At 39.7% G+C, this 26830-nt stretch overlaps 1 protein-coding gene across 6 annotated transcripts in view; it reads right to left on the bottom strand.

The window, feature by feature from the left end:
• NLGN3 (neuroligin 3) overlaps positions 1 to 26830 on the bottom strand; it is a 111808-nt gene that overhangs the window by 32363 nt on the left and 52615 nt on the right. Inside the window, exon 1 of one of the 6 annotated variants that reach the window (XM_072124108.1) lies at positions 3411 to 3430. The exons of the other annotated variants lie outside the window; for them this stretch is intronic. The gene's annotated coding sequence lies outside the window, so the exon portion shown is untranslated. Of the gene's footprint in view, positions 1 to 3410; positions 3431 to 26830 lie in introns of those variants that run through there. 6 annotated transcript variants of the gene reach the window in all.

The raw sequence follows: 26830 nt of genomic DNA, 5'->3' as shown, positions 1-26830 counted from the left end.
TTTGGCAGATTGTTCACTTGTATTTTGTGTAGTTTAGTGTAGATCATAAGTTTAGAATGTTTTTTTTTTTCAGTTACTGAGGATAGAGTTCAATGACTTGCAAAGTTAGCAAAGCAACACAATTTCTTTACAGTAATACTCTGAAGAGTGACGCTCTTGGCAACGCAATGTGCAAGCAACTGCAAAATCGCCTAAATCACTGGAAATGGATAGGACTGCTGCTTGATATAAGAAATATTGAAGGAACATTAGTCACTTTAACCTCAAAGCAACCAGAATGCTATGGTATATTTTGATGGGGTATTCCTGGAATTCTGGAAATTCTGATAGGGAGTCACCTGGGCTGAAAGTGTTGGCTGTCATAGGACCTGCTTTGGTAAACTAGTTGTCTCATCGAACCCCAGTGACCTAGAACATGTGACATAGCCAAAGCCCACAGCTTGGCTGTAGTGGATTCTGTGACCCACAACATTTCCAACTTAGCCAGCAGTGTTAATGAACAGGCAGCAAAAGCCATGCTAGAGGATCCTGCGGAAAACCCCTTTAATAATAATGCATAACTGAGACTGACATACTGAAAACAATTTTACCCTCTATTAAAATTGTAATGGTAAGAAACCTATGACTGCATTTTGCATACTACTGAAGACGAGAAGACATTATTAAACTTGAAAATTAAGCTCATTTCATATCTTTCATATCTTTCTCCATTTTGGCACACATATATAAAAATACATACAATTATTGCCAGATTTTTTCATAAACCAATCAACCATGACATCATAACCACCTTGAAATTTGAACCCGACTCCAACCCTACCAAAACGGTTATCAACTTCGACGCCACAGGCGTCACTCTAGCAGTACGTGAGATAAATGAGGCATTCCTTCCTTCTTATTCCTCTAATCTATAACAGAGGAGCTTCAGTCCTGAGCATGTATATAAAGTGCAGCACACATTCATCTCAACTAAAAGGGGCATCAGAGGTGCACTAGCCATGCCGTGCGTGCAGTTGAGAAGTTCTCACTGCTCCCTTGTCCTGACACTCCGCTCTGTGTCCTGACACTGGTTATATGGATCAAGGTCAGGACCCAAAGCAGAGCGCCCGCAGGAGAGGACCCACAAATGGTAAGTACTTGTCAGTGTATTGTACTGCTCCGTGGTCCTCTTCTTCAGGTGAAGTTCTGCTCTGTGTTCTGATGCCACCGCATACAACCAGCATGGGACACAGAGCAAAGCGGTACAAAGAGGAGAGAAGAACTGTTGTTTGGCATGTAGGAGAAAAAAGTCCAGGAAAGGAGGAGATTTTTTTGTGTGTCTGCACTGGGGTCTCCACTATTATTAGTTATATGCTCTAGGGGTTTCTAGTATTGTTTTCTATGGTGTCTCCAGTAGTACTGCAATGGGGTATTGTCTTCTAAGGGGTCATAATAGCATTGATTATTTTGCCATGGCACCAGTAGGGTTGGACATCAGCCAATATATGTATCTTCAAAATGGTGTGGTCTAATGAGTGTTTTCTGTCACATAATTATGGACAGATGGATGTATATTTATTCCTAACATGTAGAAGAGATGTCACTGGGGGGCATTATGGGAAGATTTATGCGAGTATGTGGAATTCATGTCGATATTACTTACGTAAAACGTATAATAAAACATTGTTGCATGTAGGAAACATTTAGCATTCTCAGCAATGATGGAAATTTTATTTGAGACACTGCATTAGTAGATAGACAGATAGATGCTGAAATTGCAGTTCAATTCTGAGAGTGCTTAGTACTGCAAACATGTTGATATTCAGAAACGGTTTGGGACATGCAAAGAAATAAGTCCTATCCATAAAGGAAACACCTAGCATCCTATTGGATTTATAAGATCTGTTGCTATGTTAATGCCTGATACTGCTTTATATACTTAAAGGTGTAGTGGTCATAACATTGACCATACACAATATTAGGCAGGTGTTAATCTTACGTCTGATGTATGAATACAAACATAAACAAGGTAAAGGAATATTTATTTTTACTTTACCTTTTTTTTTAAATGACAAATTGTAGTGTATGCTCTACAAATGCACTTTGCTAAGTTAAACATTGTCTACCCTTAAATGTGCACAGGCCTGCACATGGCATAACTCCCAGTATGCCTCACCGAATCTGACATGCACAATGAAGAACACTGTAAAAAGCTCCCAAAAGACGCCTCCACGTCACTTCTGCTCCCTATTTTTCACCCCGCAGTTTGCATATAATTGAAATGGAAATCCATTTTATTCCCTGGATGCCTTGCGCTTTCTCTGTTTTACCACGCGCTTGTTTTCATCCTACAGCTAAAGTGACATACTTAAAGGGTGACATCTGGTGGATGGCTTTCTTCTTCAAAAAGGGGATGAAATGTTCATTTATTATTTCTTCATAAGTCATATTTTTACACAATGAATATATAAATAAATGTAGAAAACTACCTCCTCTCCTCCAGGGTTTGGAGCTCTGTTGCTTTAAGATGGTGACAGAAGAGACACAACAGCAGAATGTAAATGGATGCTGAGTGTGTTACAGAAAGGGAGGGCATGGAGGCACAGGCAAGGAGAGTGGCATGCTAGCAGTAAGGCATAGGGAGCAGCCTGCATGAAATACACAAAAAAAGGTGTATAGTAGGAAAGAAAAGGGACACAATAAGCAGTAGTGCAGACAATAGGATGGGTAAAAAAAACTGGACGAGTACAAAAAATGGGACATAAAGACAAAGGAGAGGAATGTGGTGGCAAGGAAAGGAATATAGGTAGCAGGTGAGACATGGACCCGAAGACAAAGCATGAAGAAGAGTGGGAGTGAGGCAAAGCGAATAAAACAAGGAGGGGGGTGAGACATGAAGGCAAGGATGTGCTTCACCAGAGAGAGTAAATAGACTAAGCAGAGAGAGCTGAGGAAAGGTAGGAGGAGAGGTGTACGAGGGAAGAATAACCCAAGGTGAGAATGCTAAATACGAGAGTGGACGGAAACGGAGACAGATACATAGAAACTCAAGGAAGAGTCAAGGATCAGGGCAAGGAATATGAAAATAAAGTGATGATGGGTAGTAAAAAGAGAGGAGGTAACACAGAGAAAAAGGACAACAAACCACCATGTCTTTATGGACCAGATAGATATTCAAAGGAATTTCTACATTTAGGATAAAGATGGAAGAGAAGGATGGTATGTGGCCAAATATGTGTTCAGGGAACCGCAGTAAGGGAAGTGAGAGGAAGGATAGGAGGGATTGAATAAGAGAATTGAGCACACGGATGGGAAGGTGCAGAAATAGAGAAAAATATGGAACGTTTCCCTCCCCACCACCGCCACCTCTTCAGACAAGAGCTTCTATGTTGCCCCCTCCCTCTTGTAATACAGGAGAACCCTCTCCCCACCTCTTCTCTCCTGCAGTGAGGGTCTGCGGCTCATTTTCATGTTCACTCATTCACGCCGTTGCCATAGAAACTGCAGCCTGTCGCGCGCCTCCATTCAGCCTCGCTTCCCTCCCCCAACCGGTCAGTAACACTTTCCTGACTGAGCCATTCTGCAGCAACAGGCATCACGGCTAAATGCAGGTGCCACTCTCTGCATCAACAGGCAGATGATGGGAATGCAGCAGCTAAAATGCAGGAGCGCAACACAAGGGAAAGCACATTACAGCACAGAAGCTATATATATATCCACGAGTCAAGATGCCCATCCAGTAGCAGGTGGACAGAATAGGCCATTGTAGCTAGATGGCACCTGCTAACTGGCATTTTAATAAATTGGCTTCTTCCAACGCTAGGGAAACAATCCGGAGATAAAGAGCACCTCTGTTCCACCTGCTTTAATCCCCCCACCCCCATGAGACAAGCACTGAGTGCCTGGAGAGACTGGAAAGAGCTGCCCTAATGAGCTCTTCCTCAGCCCTCCCTGCATGCGCAATATTTATGTAAATGAGCAGCCTGACCAAGTCTATTCTACAAGTACAAAGCACCAACACATCTGTTGTACTAATCACCTGGGAAAAATGCTTTCATCCACATCGCTGTATATGTGAACACAGGTGTACATGTAGATCTTTACACTGTGTAACCAAAATGACCAGGCTGCCCCCCCTCTATACGGCTGCTAACATGGCAGCCATAAGACTTTATCATCGTGATAATGTAAGCTGTAAACTGGCTATATAAACACTGAGCAAACACGTAAAGCCATTTGGTTGTTTTCTTTAAAACAAAAAATGTACTGAACATCTGTTTCGACAGATCGCAAGAAAAGTAACTGCAGCTTCGTATCTAGCTAAAAGAATGTCATCAAAGGCAAATTATTCCAGAGAAGCAAATGAAGCTCCAGACTATATATATGGAGGTATGTCTCCTGCAAAACAGTAAACATGTTATTACATTTTTTTATTTCATAGCGTGGATATCATGGATAAAGTATCCAAGATATCCTGGATCCTGATCATACTTGATAACCAACCGGTTAGTGTGGATATTAATGGGGTATATGTAAATGTCAACAGAATGGGTGTGTGATCCCCACAGCCAGATAAGGCGAGATGTTCCAATAACCTATATGTTCTTTAAACTTTACACCCTTCATTTTAGAAGAGGTCATTATATCATAGTCTACAAGGTTGGAACAATAAAGAGACTACCTCAAACTCAGTAAATCCATTAAGGAGCATATAATTTTTTACATCAATTAGAAATGGCCAATTACACCAAAAAGACTTCTCAATATCCTTCAGGACAATAGAAGTGTATGAATCCTTTGATGGGAGTTTATAAAATCATGATGGATCGTTTATGTGTTGGTAACATTGAGGCTTATTTACTAAGGGTCCGCGGACGCACTTTCGTCGGACTTCCTGGCATTTTCGGGGATTGCACGCCTTTGACAGGTATTTAACAGGGGATTGTGTCGCACGTGATTGGATTGTGGTGCAGCTGAGTTGGTTTTCATGTGACATAAATTGGGGGCGTGCCATAGGACGATCTGACTGATTCGGACTGAGCGCAGGATTTAACTTTCAAATGGTGTCGCAAGACAATTCACTTACATGCACCAGGAAGAAGAAGGTGAACTCTGTCGGACCATAGCAGGGAAGCGACACATGCAGGATGTTAGTGAATTGCAGCAGAGTGCATTATACACGGACAATACACTTTCCTCCTCCAGACGGGTAAGTAAATGTGCCCCATTGTGTTGTGTTGGTCACATATGATTTGGTCACCTAACAGCTTTACCCATACCTACCAAATTTCAGAATGCAGAAAGAGGGACAGAAGTTTATCTTAATAAGGAAAAATATGCCTCTAATCCCACCCTAGTGTGTCCACACAATATATTCCCATTTCATGGTCTCAATACTATATAATGTCCAATTTCTTGACATCCCAACAATGCCCCATCGGGTGTCCTGTATGCTGTTGAAATAGCTCCATTCCTGTAGGTCCCGCAGAATATGGTCCTGAACTTATAATAACCCCAAATAAGGACAAGCAACTAATATTACCACACTCCTGGTATTCGCCACTTATAAATCATAAACATGTTAGGTGCCAAAAGTCTCAATCCGTCAAAATATAAAAATGGTTATTGCCGGCAGTGAACCCCTGTAATGGAAAATAGTGCCCAAATGTGCAATGCACCACTTTTTTGTCATTTAGCAACACACAAAAATTTAATAAAAAGCTCTTGCACTCCCCAGAATGGTAGCAATAAAAATGTCGCAATAAATGAAACCTCTTATAGCTAGTGTGCACAGTGAAAGGGGAAAAAAACATAGCCCACAAGAAAATGGTGCAAAAACTATTTTTTTGTCAATTTCACTATATTTGAAATTTTTTCCAGCTTTCAAGCATGAAGTACAATCAAGCATTAAATACCATCACTCGGAAGTACTATTTTTTACCCAGAAAACAAGCGCTCACATAGCTCCATACACAGAAAAATAAAAAAAAGTTATGGAAAAAAAGGGGAACAAAAAATGGAAAACGCAAAAATGAAAAAGAGCATCGGTGGGAAGGGGTTTAAACATTGTCACTTACGGCAATTGTACCATCTATACCTTGACCATGCAGAAGCTGATCATGATCAGGTCCATACAGTGGGGAAAATAAGTACTTTATAAATAAATAACAATAGTAATAAATAATTTGAGCCCAGGACACACAATCAATCACACTCAAACCTCTCCACCATGGGCAAGACATAAGAGCTGTCTAAAGATACCAAGAATAAGGATCAGGCTTGGATGGGCTACAGGACAATAAGCAAGCAGCTTGGTGAGAAGACAACTGTTGGCACAATTATTAAACAATACTAATAAGAAACACTTGATGACCGTGAATTACCATCTGGGGCTCCATGCAAGATCTCACTTTATGAGGTACAGGAGGACCTGGCCAATACTTGAAGAAAGCTGGGACCACAGCCTCAAAGATTTCCGTTAGCAACACACTACACTGTAATGGATTAACCCCTTCACACTCTGTGATGGATATATCCGCCACAGAGCTATGAAGGGTGTATGAAGAGGGCTCACGGGCTGTACTAACTAGTAAATAAATGAATAATCATTTGAGAATTCATTACTCTACATGAAGACTTCATTCTAGTTATATTTAATATCCAGACTAAATTAATTGCGGGTAAAAACCAAAAAGGCATCAAAACTGATCCTATAGTTTACGCTGTGGATGTTTATGGGTCTGTCACTAGGGTTACTGATCCTTTCATCTCTCTAGCTGGTTGTGTCTGTTCACACAGTCAGCTATTAAAACACCAATGTCACAAAACATTTTTATACGGAACACAGCAGATCTAGCCAGTATTGGTGGTTGTCACCCATATGCGATGATGCCTGCTAAGAAACATTTTACAAACATTAAATAGACTTAAACTTGAAGTGATCTGAACCACTAGATAAAACATTAATCCATACAAGCACCAAACTAACTCTAATGTGGAATTTGCAATAATAATTAACCATTTGTCCCATACATTCAAGCAACTAGCAGGCAGTGAATAGTTAAATGTGTATTGGCATGAAGACACCATCCGTGGATAGGGCCTAACTTTAGTTTGTGGGAAAACCACTTTAATAATAGATTATAAATCAGCAGTCACAGGGCCCCATTGTATTAAAGAAAATAAACTCAGTAGTCATTACTCCCTGCGGCTCTGCTGGCGCACACTGTATGATGTCACACAGTGTGAGCAGGCAGAGCGCACATGCATGCATCTACCTGTGCACTCTAATAATTAATTGAACTGATAACCTTGCCGTCATGAACATCTCCTATAGTGGATGCAAAGTCTTATGTTACAACACTGGACACATGCATGCACAAGTACACAGACACCTGAACACATAGGCATTCACAAATACTAACAGACATATAATTATGCTTGCATACATAAATATGCACCCATACATGCAGGCTGGCCAGGCTAAAAGGTCATTAACCTTCCTCTAGTGTTAGGGTCGTGACCGACCCGTTTTAGGTTTTAAATGCATACAAATTCTACATACATTTGTTTATTACATCAAGACTTTTTGACTTTGTCAGGAACTTATTTTTAAACAAAATACAATAAAATAAAACTATTTTACTAATTTGTAAAATGCTCTTATTAAAATTGTAACATTTGTGTTGTTGGGGTCAATTTCGACCCAGGTCTAACATAAGAGTAAAAAAACAATAATAAGTCCCAAAACTGAACTCATAAGCACAATATAAACCAACAGCCCACAGCCAGCTCTACCTCCAACAACTTGAGTTAGGGTCATGTTCAGGCATGTATGGCCAAATCAGCTTATAGTTGGTACTTTGCAGAGTATACATCTTCAGTTTACACCATGCAACAATGAGGAGAAGATTAGATGCAAGCCACATTCTGGATTATATCTTTGATGATACAGAAGCAAGCTGATACAGATGAACAGGTTTCTGAGGAGGAAGATGATGTGGAGTATCAACCGGAAGACACAGACAGTTCTGATCAATCTGATGAGGAGGTCACCAGTGCTGAAGCTGCTCCCGCTGAAAGATTCAAATCCAAAAGTGGCAAGATCATTTGGAGCTCAGTACCTCCAGATTTACATGGCAGGGCAGATGCTGCAAATGTCATAAAAATGATGCCTGGGATCACAAGGTTTGCTGTGACAAGAGTAAGTGACATCATGACATGTTTTGATTGCTATTGTCAATAAAAAAGTCATTATTGGTATGACAAACCTTGAAGGAAAAAAAGTCCACGGTAGCATGTGGAATGACCTTCATGATGATGACCTGGATGCCTACATTGGTGTTCTTCTCCTTGCTGGAGTGTACAAATCCTGCAATAAAGCCACTGATAATCTCTGGGACGCATCGACAGGCAGGATTATTTTCTGGGCAACAATGTCACTTCAGAAGTTTCAAATGATATCAAGAGTCCTCAGATTTGACAACAGAGACACCAGAACAACATCTGACAAACTTGCTCCCATCGGGGATGTTTGGGAGAAATGGGTGCAGCTCCTTCCACTGATGTTCAACCCAGGGCCAGAGACAATAGACGAACGTTTTCTCCCTTTCTGCGGAAAATGCCCCTTAAAGCAATACATGTCAAGTAAGTCAGGCAAATACGGCCTAAAAATCTGGGCAGACTGTGATGCAAAAACTAGCTATGCATGGAATCTACAGATTTACACAGGCAAGTCTGCAAGCGTCATCCCTGAGAAAAAACAATACGTGTAGTCCTCGATATGACTACTGGACTGCAGGGTCACAACATTACTTGTGACAATTTTTTTTACCAGCTATGACCTTGGAAAATCACTAGGGTGGGCACAGTGAAAAAAAACAAACCTGAGCTGTCCGCTGAATTGTTGCAGATGAAGGACAGGGCTCCACTTCACTCAAAGTTTGGATTTACAGACACCACCAGTAGAAAAGTTACTTTTTATTATTATTATTATTGCTATTAATGTTAATATAACTTTCATCTTTTATTTGTATAAAAGTTCTATAATAAAAAAATCAGTTTTTTGCCTTTTTCATAAAGTAGTTAGATATGGGTCAAAATTGACCCGTAACACCATAGATGTTACTAGAGTTAATAATATAAAAAATATATATGTGTATTTTTTTTTTTCTAAAACCCTTCAGTAATAGTCAGATAATATAACAAACGTTTTTAAAGTTTATATTATTCTCTTGAGGTTCATTTGACAATATTTTTATATTGAAAATGAAGGGTACGCTCTCAAGTGAAAGGCCCAGGGGGCCACAACAAAAATATTAAAATCAATCCTTCCATGAATGAGAAACCCTAACAAGGTAACTAAGAGGTAGGAAACAAATTGGATCATAAATAACTGTTTTTAGGGTATCCTAGGGGTGATTTTAGACAACATAAGTAAGAAGAACAGAAATCTAACACTAGACGAAGGTTAAGACGCTTTGCATCGAAACCAGTAGACTGTTTGGCATTTCTAGCCACTAAGATACATGTTGCTGTTTCATTGATTTTAATTTACAATAAAGAACAGTTTGGACATTTGGACAGTGGATTGTTGATTTTCCATTTTTCAAATAAATTGTGCTATATACCAAACAATAAGTGTATATATTCAGTACAGACCAAAAGTCTGGACACACCTTCTCATTCAAAGTTTTTTTTTGTATTTTCATGACTATAAAAATTGTAGATTCAGACTGAAGGCATCAAAACTATAAATTAACACATGTGGAATTATATACTTAACAAAAAAGTGTGAAACAACTGAAAATATGTCTTATATTCTAGGTTCTTCAAAGTAGCTTACTTTGCACACTCTTGATAAGCTCCTTATTGGTCAAATAGCCCTTACACAGCCTGGAGGTGTGTTTGGGGTCATTGTCCTGTTGAAAAATAAATGATGGTCCAACTAAACGCAAATCCGATGGAATAGCATGTCGCTGCAAAATGCTGTGGTAACCATGCTGGTTCAGTATACCTTTAATTTTGAATAAATCTCCAGCAGTGTTACCTGCAAAGCACCCCCACACCATCACACCTCCTCCTCCATGTATTACAGTGGGAACCAGGCATATAGAGTCCACTCTTCATCTGTTCAGCTTTGCACAAAGACACAGCAGTTGTAACCAAAGATATCAAATTTGGACACATCAGACCAAAGCACAGATTTCCGCTGGTCTTATGTCCATTCCTTGTGTTCTTTAGCCCAAACAAGTCTCTTGTGCTTGTTGCCTGTCAATAGCAGTGGTTTCCTAGCAGCTATTTTACCATGAAAGCTACTGCACACAGTCTGCTGCAAGAACTCTGTGTGGCATTGACCTGGTCTCTTATCTGACCTGCTGTTAACCTCCGATTTCTAAAGCTGGTGACTCGGATGAACTTATCCTCCGCAGCAGAGGTGATTCTTGGTCTTCCTTTCCTGGGGCGGTCGTCCTGTGAGCCAGTTTCTTTGTAGCTCTTGATGGTTTTGCAACTGCACTTGGGGACACTTTCAAATATTTTGGAAGTGACTGACCTTCATTTCTTAAAGTAATGATGGCCACTCATTTTTATTTACTGCTGCTTTTTACTCGCAATAATACAAATTCTAATAGTCTATTCAGTAGGATTATCAGCTGTGTATCCACCTGACTTCTGCACAACACAACTGATGGCCCCAACCCCATTCATAAGGCAAGAAATCCCACTTATTAAACCTGACAGGGCACACCTGTGATGTGAAAACCTTTTCTGGTGACTACCTCTTGAAGCTCATTAAGAGAATGCCAAGAGTGTGCAAAGCAGTAATCAAAGCAAATTGTGGCTACTTTAACCCCTTAAGGACGGAGGGTTTTTCGCCTCATTTCTCGCTCTCCAACTTCAAAAATCCATAACTTTTTCATTTTTCCGTGTACAGACCTGTGTGAGGGCTTATTTTGTGCGTAACAAATTTTACTTTCCCGTAATGTTATTTATTTTAACATGCCATGTACTGCAAAGCTGAAAAAAAATTCCAAATGTGGAAAAATTGAAAAAAAACCGCACGTGCGTCACGTTCTTGTGGGCTCAGTTTTTACGACTTTCACTCTTCGCTCCAAATAACACGCCTACTTTATTCTTTGGTTCGGTGCGATCGCGGTGATACCAAATTTATACAGGTTTTATTGTGTTTTAATACATTTTCAAAAATTAAACGAATGTGTACAAAAAAGAAAAAAAATTTTTTGCCATCTTCTGACGCTAATAACTTTTTCATACTTTGGCGCACGGAGATGTGTGAGGGGTCATTTTTTGCGAAATGAGGCGACGTTTTCATTGCTACCATTTTGAGGTCTGTGCGACATTTTGATCATTTTTTATTTCATTTTTTATGTTATGTAAAAAGGTGTAAAAGTCGCATTTCGGACATTTGGGCGCCATTTCCCGCCTCGGAGGTCACCGCCGGCCGTAACCGTTTTTATATTTTGATAGATCGGGCATTTTGGGACGCGGCGATACCTAATATGTCTGTGATTTTTACTGTTTGTTATGTTTTATATCCGTTCTAGGGAAAGGGGGGTGATTTGAACTTTTAATATTTTATTAATTTTTTTTATTTTTTAAACTTTTTTTTTTCTTTTTTTTTTCACTATCTTTTAGACCATCTAGGGTACATTAACCCTAGATAGTCAGATCGCTGCTACCATATACTGCAATACTTCTGTATTGCAATATATGGCATTTTTGCAGCACATTCATTACAATGAGCCACTGGCTCATTGTAACGAATATGCAGCTGCCAGATAGCCTCGTGTCAAAAGAAGACACGAGGCTACCATGGCAACTGATCGCCGCCCCCCGATGACGTTCGGGGGCGTGGCGATCGAAAAAAAGATGGCGGCGCCCACGCGCCGCCGTCTTTTAAACGCCGCCGGCGACTTTGCCGGCGGCGTTTAGGGGGTTAATAGCCGCGATCGGTGCAAGCACCGACCGCGGTTATTAGCGGTGGGGGTTTTGTGCAAAATGCAAAAACCCCCACCTTTGTATGAAGAGGACTCAGCCCGTGAGCCCTCTTCATACATCCCTTATACCTCTGCGCCGTAGAGCTACGGCGCAGAGCGTTAAGGGGTTAAAGTGAACCTAGAATATAAGAATATAGAATATATTTCCAGTTGTTTCACACTTTGTTAAGTATATAATTCCACATGTGTTAACTTATAGTTTTAATGCCTTCAATGTGAATCTACATTTTTTATAGTCATGAAAATACAGAAAACTCTTTTAATGAGGTGTTTGTGTCCAAACTTTTGGTCTGTACTGTATGCAACACTCTATGGACAGAACCAATCTATGTAGACATCTTATGGACAAGGGGAACAGTAACATCTAGCTTTCCATTTATTCATGCATTCTCTGGTAACAAAGCAGTGACACAATGCAGAGTTCAGAAAGAGCTGCTTGTTAATCCATAGGTAATATTAGTAGATACTAAAATAGACATGTCAGTAGAGCCGGCAGGACTGTTTTAACAATCTTGTTCCCATGTATAAAGAGTAATAATACTTAATTACTGGTTTATTCCATAATAAAACAAGATCCTGGACTACAAATCATGCAATGCTAGATTCAGGCCCAGGGGCTTAACTACAGAGATTGCAAGCATAGCAGCTACAGGGCCTGCACTGTGTGGAGGCCCGGCCACCCAACCTGCCACAATAAAGAATGGAGGAAGGATATGCACCATTATTTAGATATTATGCTGCATAAATGGCCTCATTCCTTCTAAAAGCAACTTTTATAAGTAGGCTTATGAGCCTAATGGGCTTTGGTGGGTGTTTTCAGAACACTTTAGTGCTGTAGATTCAGAGACTGTTACAATGAGCAGAACAGGTTTTCAATCCCCGGGCACTTCCTGATGTTGCTTGATTACACAGGGAGATTGATGAGGAGAGTGCAGGAAGACATGTTCTGCTCATTGTAAAAGCCTGTGAATCTGCAGCCATGAGGGGCTGTGGTAACGGCTCTAGAGAATACTTTTTACTTTAGCATTCTTTTAAAAGTTGATTCAAAAGAAGGAGGCCATGGTTAACAAATACAAGAAGATTACCACAGTGATAGTGTCTGGGTCCATGAGTAAGTGTCCCTGCTTTATCCTGCTCGATTTTGTATATTCTCTTTAAATTTAATAACTTCTAATTCCTACTTTTACCAAACAGTAATTATTGTCGCCAAACATTTGCTGTAGCTGCAAATAAGAGTGGCACAGTATATGTAAGGAAATGTGTTTCATTGCATCAATATTTCTGGATTTCTGGAATGCATTGCCGTCTTCAGGTCAGACACAGCATTATGATACTGTTAAGGTTATGGCATTGATCAGGCCATTAAAAAAAATTATTTTTCAAGTATTTTAGTGAATTAAAGGGTTATTTCCATCTGGGTATTCACATTTAATTAATTTGCCTTTTACATATATTTCTTCAACTGATTGATAATAAAACATTTACCTTTGTGAAGATAATTTCCCAAAAATTTAGCCATGTTGTCCCTTAGAAATGAGATACCGTATATACTCGAGCATAAGCCGACCCGAGTATAAGCCAAGGCCCCTAATTTTACCACAAAAAAACTGTGAAAACCTATTGACTCGAGTATAAGCCGAGGGTGGGAAATGCATTGGTCACAGCCTCTGCAGTATGTAGCAACCCTGCCCCAGTGTATATAGCTTGCCAGCCCCTGCCCCAGTGTATATAGCCTGCCAACCCCTGCCCCAGTGTATATAGCCTGCCAGCCCCTGCCCCAGTGTATATAGCCTGCCAGCCCCTGCCCCAGTGTATATAGCCCCCTCCTTCCCCGTTGTGCAGCACAACAATACCGGATGGATCGCACAGAAGATCTACGGGTGCCGCCAGAAAGACGAGTTTTGATTTATTTATTTTTTTGACTCGAGTATAAGCCGAGTTTGGGTTTTTCAGCACATTTTTTGGGCTAAAAAACTAGGCTTATACTCGAGTATATAAGGTAATTGTCCTTGGATACAACCAGCGCAGCTGAAGTGAATGTTCAAAGAAATAGTTTTTGCATATAAATTGGCCGAGGGTTACTGCATGTCCGGCAGCCATCCTGTGGTAATGAACATAGAATCCAGGTAGTTGGGTACCTAAATAGCGCATGTGTGGCCATCTCTGGAAGAGTGTGGAGGTGTTCGCAAGGACAACTAACCTGTTTCTGAGGGACAACATGACTACATTTATAGGATATTATCTTCACAAAGGTACATTATTTTAATAATATCCTTCTAAATTCCATTTATGCTTAAAGGGAACCCGTCACCACTATTTTCACAAATACAGGTAGTGGCAGGTTCCCATAGAGCTCTAATAACTATCTGACACCCTGCTTTTAGCTAAAAATTGTTCCCCTCAGATCCCCATAAAATCAGAGTTATAATCTTGCCTGGTAACTATGCAGCTTTGGAGCTAGTCCACGGGGGCGTGGCCTAATGTCATGTGACCAGGGTGACATCATCAAAGGTCCTTGAGCTACTTAATATGAAAACTATACCCCATGTACATATCTGACCACATAAAACCATCACAGCAGCCTCCATGGACTTCTACTCCTCTCCATGCAGGCTGCTGTGATTTCATGTGATAAAATATGCTGTGATTTCATGACATATATGCTTAGTGTACAGCTCCTAATGCTACAAAAGCTATAGGACCTGCGATGATGTCACCCTGGTCACATGACATTATAGCAGCATACAGAGATAGGGATGGGGAGGAGCTGCTGGATTCAGCCCGAGGAGGCCACGCCCACCTGGACTACATGTAGCCATGCTTAGTTACCAGATAAAACTATAAAGTTGAATATATGGGAATCTCAGGGGCATAATTTTTAGCTACAAGCAGGGTGTCAAATAGTTATTAGAGCTCTATAGGAACCTGTCACTAGCTGTATTTGTGAAAATAGTGGTGACGGGTTCCCTTTAAGGGCTTAGACTTCTTATGCAAAATTAAATGTTCTCAGGCCATTAGGCAGCAGACCTACCCCAAGCACTTTTGTTCCCTGTATTATGATTAGAAGTTAGGCAAGGATCTTATCCGTGTTTATAGAAATTTTCACAGTAGAATTTTGAAAGATTCAGGTAGTTTCAGGAAAACTTGTACATTTATGAACATCATTTTTATTCAGTGTTTCTAACAATGGACATAAGCACAGAGGTTTTATGAAGTCTTTAGTGTCCTTTTATTGTTACCCTTAGGTTCCTTCTGATCGTACATCTTTCAGGATTCATAGCATATAAGGCTGGAAAAAGTCCATCAAGTGCAACCTTTAAGAATTAAACAAATGTTTTTTTCCCCATAACCTGTGATATTGTTTCTCTCCAGAAAGGCATCCAGGCCTCTTTTGAACATGAGCCCCATGGGGACAGGGACCAATTTGACATGCTTTGTGCAGCCCTGCGTAAACTGTGTGCGTTATATAAATAAAGAATTATTATTACATAGAGTCCGCCATAACAACCTCCTGCGGCAGAGAGTTCCATAGTCTCACTGCTCTTACAGTAAAGAACCTTTGTCTATGGTGATGGTAGAATCGCCTCTCCTCTAGGCGTTGAGGATGCCCCCTTGTCCTGGTCACAGTCCTAGGTATAAAAAGATCTTTGGAAAGATCCTTGTACTGTCCGTTCAGGTATTTGTACATTGTAATCAGATCTCCCCTCGGTCGTCTTTTATCTAAACTGAATAATCCCAAATTTTGTCATCTGTCATTGTATTCTAGTCCCCCCATTGCCCTAATAATCTTGGTTGCTCTCCTCTGCACCTGTTCCAGTTCTGGTGCCCAAAACTGTACACAATATTCCATGTGTGGTCTGACCAGTTATTTGTATAAGGGTAAATCTATTCCTGTCTTGATACATCCCATAATATTATTTGCTTTAGCAGCAGCTGCCTGGCTCTGGTCACTAAAATGAAGTTTACCATCCACCAAGTCTTTTTTAGCTTTAGTTTTACCAAGTAATTGACTGTTTAGAACATAGTTGTACCTTTTGCTTCCATGGCCCAAGTGCACAACCTTACATTTATCTACATTAAACCTCATCAAACCAGATCCCTCTGTAATGCTATACTATCGACCTCAGTAATATTACTTTACACAGCTTAGTATCAGCTGCAAATATTGAAACTTGACTGTGTAAACCCACTACAAGGTCTTTAATAAAAAATATTAAAATGAAGTGGCCCCAATACTGACCCCTGTGGCACTCCACTGGTAACGTCAACCCAATCTGAGAATGTGCCATTAATGACGACCCTCTGTTTTCTATCACTAAGCCAATTACTTACCCAAATAAACAGATTTTCCCCTAGTCCCAGCAATCTTATTTTTTGTATCAACCTTTTACGTGGTACGGTGTCAAATGCCTTTGAAAAGTCCAGATATACACCATCCACAGCCCACCAGGTCCAGTCTGGAACTTACTTCCTCATAGACGCCAATCAGATTAGTCTGACAGGATCCATCCCTCATAAACCCATGCTGATGCTGGATTATAAGGTCCTATACAGTGAGATAATCCAGGATACCATCTCTAAAAAACACCATACCATACGGGGAACTAATACGACTATCAAAAAGTTAATGTTGAAAAAGCTGTTAAGAGGGTTTGTAATATGAAGCAACAGGACCTATTGATAGACAAGAGTAAACATAGGGGAACAGAGGTAGAATATGAAACACAAGAACCCAAAACTTCCATAGTATTCACTACGGCATATAGCAGACAGTTTAGGGAAATCACTAAAATAGTTCAGAAATTTGTCCCGATTCTACTACAAGATCCGAGTTTGCATACAATATTGAACAACGGCATTTAAATGTGTGGCAAAGAGAGCTCCCACAATTGGTAGCACTCTCTCACCCAGCCTGTTTAGCAGCCAAAAATCCAATGCAACTTGGTTAAACACCAAAGGCTGCTATAAATGTGGTCACACACAGTGTAAAGCATGTAGGTTTGTCACGATTGATACGAATATAACATCTTGTACCACTAGTAGGAGTTATCCCATTCGATCATACCTCAATTGCAATACTTGCAATGCCATGTACTCCATTAAGTGTAATAAGTGCAATGTCCAATACATAGGTCACACTACAGGCCCTCTCAAAATCAGGATACGCCGCCACTTATCAGACATTACCAACGAGTCGGTAGGCATATCAGCGGCTTCTAGACACTTTAGAGAAATTCATGATAAATCTACGTGTCATTTCACATGGACCGGTTTTGAGAAGGTTACCCGTCCAATTAGGGGTGGGAATATGAAGAGGAAATTATTGAATAGGGAAAGCTACTGGATTTTTGTGATGGAATGTAGAGTGCCACAGGGTATGAACAAAAGACAGGACATCATATTAACGTATTAAGATAAGATATACCCTACTCCTATACCATTGCTATAAAGGAACATGGTGTTTCCCTTCCCTCTTCCGCCTTCCTCTTCTCTTATATGTGTGAGGTCTGATGGCCCTGTTCTGTACCATTTATTGCAGTCTGTACCACTCATTGCATACTGTATCCTGTATATATATCTTGTAGCATTGCCTTTTAGATCTTGTCGCACATTCAATCTCCTTTTCACATGTATTGTTCTTTATGAATTGTGAATTTTTGATATAATACGTGCATGTCTAATTCGAGATTTATCATAACATTGCTGCACGGTCCCAAAGCACATTTTCTACTTTTGTCTACCCCACATTTTTGTATACTACAATTATAATGGGTATTGTCAAATTTTACACACATTGATTTGTTTTTAAAGTTTTCACTCACCTGAATCACATCGTTCTGAGCTTCGCTCCCGATCATGTGACCTAGGATTAGGTCATGTGATTTCGGAGGCGCGTCCCGGACCGAGTGACGTGGAGGCAGGAAGGGAGTTCCCTCCCTTGCACCACCCAGCTGATCAGCTTAAAAGGTGAGCGTGTTGTGATAGCAGACAGGTTAAGATTAAGACGGTCTCCGTCGAAACACGTCAACCTACTTGTTTTCTCGTGTTACATGACGTTTTAACCAATAAAAGAGAGAATTTTGGCATCGTACCCATGTGAAGTCCGTCATGTCGTGCCGGTTTACCACTACTTTTTCCTGAATATGCTACATGGCTATGGATTAGTCTTTCCGTGCACCAGGAGACCTCTACAGAGTGTGTACAGCCGAGACGGTCTGAAGGTTGGGTGAGCCGGCTTTATTCTTTCACCTTTTTCTACGAAGTAGTGAAGGTACTATTATTCATCTCTAAAAAAACCCTCAAATAATTTCCCTACAAAGAAGTTAGACGCACGGGTCTGTAGTTTCCAGGATTGCCTTTTGATCCTTTTTTGTATATTGGTACCACATTTGCTATGCGCCAGTCCTATTGAACAGAACCAGTCAGCAGGGAATCTTCAAATATTAAAAATAATGGTCTGTCTATCACAGTGCAAAGTTCATGCTGAACCCAGGGGTGTATGCCATCTGGCCCCGGTGATTTGCCTATATTAGTGGCTGTGAGGCAGCACTGTACCTCTTCCTGGGTTAAACTGTTGACATTCCAAAGAGAATTTACATCATTCCACATCATGCCTTCCACCAGGGGATTTTCCTGGGTGAAGACAGTCAAGAGGGCAACATTCAGTAGATCGGCCCTTTCCTCATCTCCTTCCACCATGACCCCCAAGTTATTCCTCAGAGGGCCCACACTCTCAATTTGGAATTATTTTTGCTTTACTTGGCAATATTTCTCTCAGTCTCTATTTTTGCTTTCCTAACAAGACCAGTTACCCACTTGTTTTCTTGTTTCTATTACGCTTTTTTCCATATGGTTTGGGTTCCTCACAGGCCTTTTTTAGAATATTTGTGAAAAAGTCCCATTTTTGTGGGTGTTTCAAAAACAGGGATTGGCAGCACTCCAGATACCTCCACACGATAACTTCATTCAAATTCTTCTTTATTTGTTCAAATAACCGCACACATATAGAATGGACAGTACAATAATCATTGTATCCACACATATAGAATGGACAGTACAATAATCATTGTATCCACACATATAGAATGGACAGTACAATAATCATTGTACTGTCCATTCTATATGTGTGCGGTTATTTGAACAAATAAAGAAGAATTTTAATGAAGTCATCGTGTGGAGGTATCTGGAGTGCTGCCAATCCCTGTTTTTGAAACTATTTTGATCCGGCAGTCGAGGATCCAAGGAGCGTGCACCACTCATACGTAATTATCAATCGAGAGGAGGTTCCATGTGATTGGGTGAGCGGACAGTTTTTTCATTTTTGTGGGTGCTTTTGTCTTTAAGAGCATGGGACAATATTATTGATTTTGTATTATGCTTTACTAAGAGCATAAGTGAAAGGGCAACAAACACTCTAAACTTCAGGTGGGCAAATTTTCACTTATAGGCATAAACTGGGACAAGTTTATGCCTATAAGTGAAAATTTGCCCACCTGAAATTTAGAGTGTTTGTTGCCCTTTCACTTATGCTCTTAGTAAAGCATAATACAAAATCAATAATATTGTAGTCACTATTACTCAGGTTCCCCCCAACATGTATTATATTTGCCAGTTCCTTTATTTTGTTTGTGAGGCTTCTTGAATTTGTGTACATCATGTGGTTGTATGGTTTAAATGGTTTTCCCTATCCCTATTGCTTTGGTTCTTATTATCTTATCCCAGCCCCCCTCCCACCCCTATGTACCATGACTCTTCCCAGTTCCCAAGCTACACTGTCTTGTTACCCTGTACAAGTATAGCTGCCCTCCCCCAAAGGATTGATCAATGTCTTATAACGTCTCTAGATAAACATTATTTTTGAAGGTCTCTAGAAAGTTGTTTGCCTGACAGTGGCCAAGCGTTTTAAAGAAGTCCTTCTTCTCATCGAGTGACAAATCACAATTTTACTCTCATCTCCTGCTGCAGAGCAACTCTTGGAGAAGTCAAAACTTAAAGGTTTGCTTAGTTTTTCTTCCTGAACTGTACTTGGGTGTTTGTTTGTGTGTTATTAGCTTTTTAGGCCCTTCTGTATATTTGTGACTAAGATAAGAAAATATTTTATGTTATAAATTTATTTAGAAATTAACAAAGAAATCCAGGTAATTCCAAAGGATTCATATACTTTTTCTAGCAACATTATGTGTCAAACCACCTCATGATGTAATATACTACTAATATATTATTATACTACATGTATTTTAAGAATCAGTGAAGATAATTTGCTACTGTAGGTCTCGCACATCCATGCTAATATTAAATTAAAGTTACTGAACTAAAATGTTCCAAATTTATAAAGAAGTACTTAACCAGTAATACATCTGTAATAATAGATTTATGCTCTATTTCATACCAATTTGTGGAATATATCATTATAAATTTGTATAAGCAATCGCCTGCTCCTTTCCACCTAACACGCTCCTTTCTTGCAACTTTTGAAAACAGAAAACAAAATTTTAGTAAAACCATGGCATGTGCCTATACCTGTGAGATAGGTCCTTTTACATCCTACATGAATGTTCTGCATCCTTAAAGAGGTATCCCTGAACCAATTCCAGCCCCTATCATTCTGGAGAAATCGGTTCAAGTCGTTTTGAAACACAAAATGCTAATTGGCATTTTTACTGTATGGCTCTCAAGTTCAGGAGCAACCATCTGACAGCAAAGAGACTAACAGTAATGGAGGTGGCAAGAAAAAAAAAAATCAGTGAGTAATCAGTGAATGGACCACTCAAACTTTTGGAGTTGGAGTAGGTGGGAAAAGTTGCTCTCTTAAATGCTCTATACATTTCTTCCCCCAATATGTTGGATCTTAGTTCACTGTGTGTCCACAGAAAGTGGCTTAGATTAGTCAGGAGGAACGAACTTACTGTGCGTCTAATATGTTTAAAATAAAATAACCAATTGTTAAAAATTATAGAACAGATGTCATTTATGGAGCATGGGCAGGCAAGAATGAGCTAAACAAATTTCTGAATCTTTAGCCTTTTTCACATGAACTGAACTAAAACAAAGGTACAGGGGATAAGAATTTACAATTTACAACCACTTAGATAAAACCTAAAAGTCAACAATTTTAGCACAAATATGGCATACGCCAGCCAAGATTTGTGACATTTATAGGTCTTAAAATGGACATCAATTTCTTAGTTTATTTTCAGCAAAAAGAAAAAAGGAAAACAATATTTTGGTAAAACCTGATAATGGAGAATCAGTGCTTATTATTCTGGATTATTACAGCGATATAAAAGTATATGTATAATACATTCTGCAGGGCTTTTGGCCAAACAGATAACATGCTAAATTAATCTGCCAAAGCACTAAAAAGAGAGCTGTCAGGCCATACTTGTTAAACTGTAAGCACAGGTATGTAATTTTAATTTATGGCAAGCTGACAAACAAAATAAACCTTATTTATTACAGACAAAACAGATAATTTATAGCTTATTATTTACGCACAACCAACATTATCTGCATCTCTCCACAGAGAATGAATTCCCATCAGTCCTTGTCTCTAGAAAGGCACAGAATATAATTTTTTTTTTTTCAAGTACACACACAAAATAACACATACTAAATGATGAGATATTCTATGTTTCTAATAATCAGTTAGAATCCGGTTACCATAAGTAGATCATACAATGTAAACTAGCGTTAACCACTAACCATCCAATTGGAAACTTTAGGCTATATTAACACACTACAGGCAGTCCCCGGGTTACATACAAGATAGGGTCTGTAGGTTTGTTCTTAAGTTGAGTTTGTATGTAAGTCGGAACTGTATATTTTATCATTGTAATCCCAGCCAGAACGTTTTTGGTCTCTGTGACAATTGGATTTTAAAAATGTTGGGTTGTCATAAGAATCAATATTAACACTAAAGCTTCATTACAGACACCTGTGATAACTGTTAGAGATGATCATTGTAGCCTAAGGCTAAAGTACAATAAATTACCAATATCCAGAGGTCCGTTTGTAACTATGGGTCGTATGTAAGTCGAGTGTTCTTAAGTAGGGGACCGCCTGTACTCCCTTCAAGAATATACAGAAGCACAACAGAAGAAACAAATAGGATCAAGCCCAGGGATGAAGATTGGGAAGCAGATAGGTAACGTGCCATCTATGGCTTGTGTTTACTACTTTCATTTTGGCTTTCCCCACATCTAGATAGTATGCAAATACGTTTTTCCAAGGTGTTAAATGGACACCAATGTCTCCTTTTGCTAGCTTGAAAGGCAGCCTCCTTAACACCAAGTATGCTCTACAAGAAGTCTAATAACATGATGTAGGATGAACCCAAACCAGTATATCTATTGCAGAAGGAACAGACTCCCAACTGTAGACAGCGCTGTTTTGACCTTGTTGGGTCTCCTCAGTACAGCGTAGGGAACTGGCTGTGTGAGAGGCTATTGACAAGTGTCAGAAGGTAACAGTTCTCTTTAAGAGTTTGCCAATTAAGGGTGCCTTATGGGCATGTGGAGACTTAAAGACATAGATGCTCCACTAAGGAATTCTGGAAAATATGCAAATATGTTTCTCAAGGTGTTAAATGGAAAACGATGTCTCCCTTTGCTACCTTGAAAGGCAGCTCCCTTAACACCAAGTATGACTTAAGGTAGCAACAGGAGGCATTGTTTTCCATTTATCACCTTGGAAAAAGTATTAGCATACTTCCCAGAATTCCAGAGTGGAGCATCTATGGCTTTAAGTCTTCACACGCCTACAAGGCAGCCTTATTTGGCAAACTCTCCATAAGGAGAACTCTTACATTCTGACCCACACCTAGATTAAAAAAAAAATTAGGGAAAATTTAAACTTTTCTAAAAAGCACATTCTCACAATGGTACACTGTCTCAGTGCAGTGTTCACATGGCCTTGTTGTAAAACAAAACCACTTACTAGAGGCTACTGTTCCCTAAATCAGAGCCCCTCCTCCCCATTAATAATGAATGTCATTATGGACTCCTGAATAGCAATGAGGGCAGGGACTAGGTCTGTTGACAAAGAAAGAGGCAATTATGTTCAGATTTAATTAACCTGCATAATGACTTAATGATCTCAGCAGAAGCACTAATATTTTCGAAAATAAAAACAGTGTGCATGGTTCATATGTACATGCAGTGCTTCACAATTCACTTTAATTAACACTGCTCATCCAAGTGAGAACGGATTTAGATGCTGGAATCGAAAAAGAGATACTCAACTATTGAGAGGTGAGTGTATGAACTTCCGTCATATTATGTGTGTATGATCTATTCTGCAGTAACATTTCCCTGCTACAGAGCTAAATAAATAGTTATTAATAAGTAATGGGGCTTGGTAAAAAGTTCCTCTGTTTAAAAAATTATTGAATTATGAATTATTTATTATATGTTGTATTTTAGATAAGAGATACATGTTGCTGTCTATTACTTTTTATCCAATATCAAAAATCTAAAATTATAAATATTAAAAACATTAAATACATTATTCCATCACAATTTTCACATCAGTAGCATCTTAATATCAAGTATATATCATGAGAAAATATAACCCATCATTACACCAGTACTAACATTCAGATTGAATACCAAACCCAACCTTCTCCACCCTCCCCACCAAGGTGGGGCCCCCCAAAAAAATTATTTTCCCTCCTCCTTTCAATTCTTGGAAATGAATATGTCCAACTTCACATACCGACCGACTTCCATTTATCAAGAGAACCCCAGGGACTAGAGATTAGTTTTGCTGTCTAGTTTATTTGCAATAATACTCATATGGTGGCATTAACCCCTTCCCGACGCGCGTCACGGGGAGCGGCGATCCGGCGCCATGGTAGCCTCGGGTGTTCCGAATACCTGAGGCTACTTCGTTTTAACCCATGCATTACAATGTGCTAATTGCACATTGTAATGAATGGGGAGTAAAATCCACATATACTGCCATAATGTAGTATATGTTAGGATGAATCAGAGTACCTAGGGTTAGAGTACCCTAGTGAGTCTGAAAAATAGTAAAAGTAAAAATAAAAAAAGTTTAAAAAAAAATAAATTGTAATAAAAAACCCGAAAAATTCAAAATCATGAACACATTACGTATCGACGCGTCTGAAAATGCCTGATCTATCAAAATATATTAACGGTTTTTCACTGCGTTTAACCCCGTAACAGAAAATGGCGTCCAAAGTCGAGAATGGCATTTTTTTGCCATTTTGAAAAATATAAAAAAATTAATAAAAAGTGATCAAAAGGTCGCACAGTCCCAAAAATTATAGCAATGAAAACGCCATCAAAATTCGCAAAAAATGACACTACCCACAGCTCCATACACCAAAGTATGAAAAAGTTATTGGCGCCAGAAGATGGCAAAATAAAAAAAAAAATTTGGGGGTTAATGGAGGAGCAATACACCACATTTTTGTTGTTATTACAAAATTGCAAAAAATGGATATTCTATGCAGATGGTCATCCAAATAAAAAAACACACCACACAAGTGTTGCCCCTTCTCAGTCTATGAGCTATACATACGCTCCTGGATGGGTCCCACGGTCATCCAACATATAGTTTTCAAAGATCCAAAGGTTGTGTGACCAGAGCTCACCAATACACAACATATTCTTTAATTTCTTACTCCTTCTGCATATATATAAGAGATGTCTCTGCAACCATGAACGCTTAATACGACCAAAAAATTTCAACAAGAATAAGATGCCATTCAGACACGAAACCGCTGCGGTAATTCCTCCTCAAATATCCTCCATAGCTCAATCCACTATGTAGACCTATAGTTTCAGGAATAAACTATAACTAGTCGCCTGGGGGAATACATTGACGTTTATCTTCAACCGCTGGTTAAAAGTATGAAATCGTATCTTAGAGATTCACAACATTTAATTGACATTTTGAAAAATATTGATATTGGAAAAGGTGATGATATTATTTTGTGTTCTTGCGATGTTTCAGCACTTTATACTTCTATTCTGCAAAACCATGGGGTATTAGTGATTGAGGATAGATTGGATCGTGCTCTAAATATGGAATACAATAAGAAAAGGTTTACAGTGGAGGGTATAGATTTTTTTTAAAACAATTATTTTGGTTTGATGATAATATTTATTTACAAACGGACGGAATGGTGATGGGGGCAAAGTTTGCCACATCGTTTGCAAATTTATATAAAGAGAAATGAGAGGATGAATATATATATATATATATATATATATATATATATATATATATGAAGAAAACGTGCAGCACTCCGTTTGTGGTCAAAAAAGTTTAAAGTGGTCCTTTTATTCCATCACATATAACAATAGCGACGTTTCGGCTCAAGAGAGCCTTTTTCAAGCTTGAGTGCTCAAGCTTGAGAAAGGCTCCAGGCCATGGGAGCCGAAACGTAGCTTGGCACATGTTGGAATAAACTACACTTTTTCATTCACAAGCCTTTGGAGTGCTGCCGTTTTTTCCGATAATTAAGTATTTTGGGACCTCTCGTCCTGGCCCCTGGATGTGCACCCATACCTGAATTTCTTTGGGTGCTGCGACTATCTTTTTTGTATATATATATATATATATATATACACACTCACCGGCCACTTTATTAGGTACACCATGCTAGTAACGGGTTGGACCCCCTTTTGCCTTCAGAACTGCCTCAATTCTTCGTGGCATAGATTCAACAAGGTGCTGGAAGCATTCCTCAGAGATTTTGGTCCATATTGACATGATGGCATCACACAGTTGCCGCAGATTTGTTGGCTGCACATCTATGATGCGAATCTCCCGTTCCACTACATCCCAAAGATGCTCTATTGGATTGAGATCTGATGACTGCGGAGGCCATTTGAGTACAGTGACCTCATTGTCATGTTCAAGAAACCAGTCTGAGATGATTCCAGCTTTATGACATGGCGCATTATCCTGCTGAAAGTAGCCATCAGATGTTGGGTACATTGTGGTCATAAAGGGATGGACATGGTCAGCAACAATACTCAGGTAGGCTGTGGCGTTGCAACGATGCTCAATTGGTACCAAGGGGCCCAAAGAGTGCCAAGAAAATATTCCCCACACCATGACACCACCACCACCAGCCTGAACCGTTGATACAAGGCAGGATGGATCCATGCTTTCATGTTGTTGACGCCAAATTCTGACCCTACCATCCGAATGTCGCAGCAGAAATCGAGACTCATCAGACCAGGCAACGTTTTTCCAATCTTCTACTGTCCAATTTCGATGAGCTTGTGCAAATTGTAGCCTCAGTTTCCTGTTCTTAGCTGAAAGGAGTCTTCTGCTGCTGTAGCCCATCTGCCTCAAAGTTTGACGTACTGTGCGTTCAGAGATGCTTTTCTGCCTACCTTGGTTGTAACAGGTGGCGATTTGAGTCAGTGTTGCCTTTCCATCAGCTCGAACCAGTCTGCCCATTCTCCTCTGACCTCTGGCATCAACAAGGCATTTCCGCCCACAGAACTGCCGCTCACTGGATGTTTTTTTTTTTTCGGACCATTCTCTGTAAACCCTAGAGATGGTTGTGCATGAAAATCCCAGTAGATCATCAGTTTCTGAAATACTCAGACCAGCCCTTCTGGCACCAACAACCATGCCACGTTAAAGGCACTCAAATTACCTTTCTTCCCCATACTGATGCTCGGTTTGAACTGCAGGAGATTGTCTTGACCATGTCTACATGCCTAAATGCACTGAGTTGCCGCCATGTGATTGGCTGATTAGAAATTAAGTGTTAACGAGCAGTTGGACAGGTGTACCTAATAAGGTGGCCGGTGAGTGTATATAGTGGATTGAGCTATGGAAGATATTTG

This window comes from Engystomops pustulosus, chromosome 9 (assembly GCF_040894005.1).
Source record: "Engystomops pustulosus chromosome 9, aEngPut4.maternal, whole genome shotgun sequence".
NCBI lineage: Eukaryota > Metazoa > Chordata > Amphibia > Anura > Leptodactylidae > Engystomops > Engystomops pustulosus.
The sequence above is the reverse complement of the archived record's forward strand: the minus strand, read 5'-3'. Positions and strand labels throughout refer to the sequence as shown.